The 2069-nt window shown below is 37.1% G+C and overlaps 1 non-coding gene across 1 annotated transcript; it reads right to left on the bottom strand.

The window, feature by feature from the left end:
• Positions 1-1493: 1493 nt before the first annotated feature.
• On the bottom strand, positions 1494-1597 carry LOC130977959 (small nucleolar RNA R71). The gene has a single exon (XR_009085627.1). It is a non-coding gene; the product is annotated as a small nucleolar RNA R71 (small nucleolar RNA).
• Positions 1598-2069: the final 472 nt, after the last annotated feature.

Genomic DNA, 2069 nt, shown 5'->3' with positions numbered 1-2069 from the left:
TAATTTTAAGTTTGGTGTCTTGCATGCATTGTTTATTTGATCTTGGTTCTATTTTCAAGTCAATAGTACAGGGAACTGAAGATTCAGAACATGCAACAGAGGAATTACACAGAAAAAGCTGGGCGTTCAAAACGCCCAGTGAAGAAGGACAGACTGGCGTTTAAACGCCAGCCAGGGTGCCTGGTTGGGCGTTTAACGCCCAAAAGGGTAGTGCATTGGGCGTTAAACGCCAGAATGTGCACCATTCTGGGCGTTTAACGCCAGGATGGCACAAGGGGAGGATTTTGTTTTCAAATCAATTTTTTTTCAAGTTTTCAAAGTTTTTCAAAATCAAATCTTTTTCAAATCATATCTTTTCAATCAAATCTTTTTCAAAATCAATTTCTTTCCTTTTTCAAAGATACTTGCTAACAATTAATGATTTGATTGAACAATTCAAGTATGTTGCCTTTTCTGTTGAGAAAGATTTAAATGTTTGAATCATATCTTTTCTTGTTAGGCAAGTCATCAATTTTTTAAAATCAAATCTTTTTAAAATTTTTTTCAAATCATATCTTCTCAATCACATATTTTTTTTAAAAACCAATCATATCTTCTTAACCACATCTTTTTCAAAAACGGTTTTTAATCATATCTTTTTGCTTTCTAATTTCAAAATCTTTTTCAAAAATTACTTGATTTCTTTCCCACTCTTGGTTTTCGAAAATCAATTAAAGTTTTTCAAAATGTTTTCAAAATCTTTCACTTAATTTTCGAAAATTTCTTCCTCTCTTCTCACATCCTTCCATTTATGGAGTACCACTCTTTCTCAATGCACAATTCGAACTCTATCTGATTAAGTTCGAATTCTTCTCCTTCTTCCTTCTAATTTTCTTCTCCTCTGACACCTCAAGGAATCTCTATACTGTGACATAGAGGATTCCACATTTTCTTGTTCTCTTCTCTTTCATATGAGCAGGAACAAGGACAAAGGCATTCTTGTTGAAGCTGACCCTGAACCTGAAAGGACCTTGAAGCGAAAGCTAAGAGAAGCTAAAACACAACTCTCTGTAGAGGACTTAACAGAAATCTTCAAAGAAGAAGAACACATGGCAGCCGAAAACAACAACAATGCAAACAATGCAAAGAAGGTGCTGGGTGACTTTACTGCACCTACTCCCGACTTCTATGGGAGAAGCATCTCTATCCCTGCCATTGGAGCAAACAACTTTGAGCTTAAGCCTCAATTAGTTTCTCTAAAGCAACAGAATTGCAAGTTTCATGGACTTCCATTGGAAGATCCTCATCAGTTTTTGGCTGAGTTCTTGCAAATCTGTGACACTGTCAAGACTAATGGGGTTGACCCTGAGGTCTACAGACTTATGCTATTCCCTTTTCCTGTAAGAGACAGAGCTAGGATATGGTTGGACTCACAACCTAAAGAAAGCCTGGACTCATGGGAAAAGCTAGTCAATGCCTTCTTGGCAAAGTTCTTTCCACCTCAAAAATTGAGTAAGCTTAGAGTGGAAGTCCAAACCTTTAGACAGAAGGATGGAGAATCCCTCTATGAAGCTTGGAAAAGATACAAACAATTAATCAGAAAATGTCCATCTGACATGCTTTCTGAATAGAGCATCATAGGTATTTTCTATGATGGTCTCTCTGAACTATCCAAGATGTCTTTGGATAGCTCTGCTGGAGGATCTCTTCATCTGAAGAAGACGCCTACAGAAGCTCAAGAGCTAATTGAAATGGTTGCAAATAACCAATTCATGTACACTTCTGAAAGGAATCCTGTGAACAATGGGACAAATCAGAAGAAAGGAGTTCTTGAGATTGATACTCTGAATGCCATTCTGGCTCAGAATAAAATATTGACTCAACAAGTCAATCTGATTTCTCAAAGTCTGTCTGGAATGCAAAATGCACCAAGCAGTACTAAGGATGCTTCATCTGAAGAAGAAGCCTATGATCCTGAGAACCCTTTAATGGAAGAGGTGAATTACCTAGGAGAACCCTATGGAAACACCTATAGTTCTTCATGGAGAAATCACCCAAATTTTTCATGGAAGAATCAAGAGACACCTCAA

Source organism: Arachis stenosperma, chromosome 4 (assembly GCF_014773155.1).
Source record: "Arachis stenosperma cultivar V10309 chromosome 4, arast.V10309.gnm1.PFL2, whole genome shotgun sequence".
NCBI lineage: Eukaryota > Viridiplantae > Streptophyta > Magnoliopsida > Fabales > Fabaceae > Arachis > Arachis stenosperma.
The sequence above is the reverse complement of the archived record's forward strand: the minus strand, read 5'-3'. Positions and strand labels throughout refer to the sequence as shown.